Below are 762 nucleotides of genomic sequence, written 5' to 3'. Positions count from 1 at the left end.
GTGCGAGGAACCTGAGGTTGCTCAGAAAGACATCAACGTCTTAGAACCAACGGAGAAAATTCCATCAACTCCAGAGGAACCGGTTAGATTCCTTGTCGTGTACATATTTGGTTCTGCAGTGTTGAATTCTTGTGACTTTCTCTCTGTGATTTCATGTCGATAGAATAAGGATGACTATGTATTATCTTGTCTAATTTCGCAAAGAAACTACTGTTTTAAGAAAGAATGCTCGTTAATATCTCTTTGTTACCCTGTTATACACATTCAGCACGCAGATGCTAAGATTGCCGAAAAGATAGTGAGAGAAGAAGCACATGAGAGACTCCCGGAAGTACCTGAGAAGAAAGTTCAACGAGAATGGGCTTGTGCGTTATGTCAGGTGACAACTACAAGCGAGAAGACTCTGAATAGCCATCTTCAGGGGAGTAAGCACAAGTCCAAGTGCGACGAACTGAAAAGAAGCAAACAAGATACGAAAAGCAGAGGATCTTCACCATCTGTGACTCATAAATCAAAGAGCGGGAACCTTGAGCCAGAAAAGGGTAACATCGGTGAAGGATCAAAGAAAAATTTGAACAGAAAAACCGAAGAGACAGTTCAACCTCGTGCGAAAAGTGATCGAAAGACGCAGGAGCAAACAACACCATATGATGCTGGCAGTAATAAGACGGATAAACTGTGGTGCCATATATGTAAAGTGAAGATGCCAGGTGAGACTCAACTTGCTGATCACCTTCGGGGGAAGAAGCACGCTTCTAAAAT

The sequence above is a fragment of the Olea europaea genome, chromosome 15, assembly GCF_002742605.1.
Source record: "Olea europaea var. sylvestris chromosome 15, O_europaea_v1, whole genome shotgun sequence".
Taxonomy (NCBI): Eukaryota; Viridiplantae; Streptophyta; class Magnoliopsida; order Lamiales; family Oleaceae; genus Olea; species Olea europaea.
The sequence above is the reverse complement of the archived record's forward strand: the minus strand, read 5'-3'. Positions refer to the sequence as shown.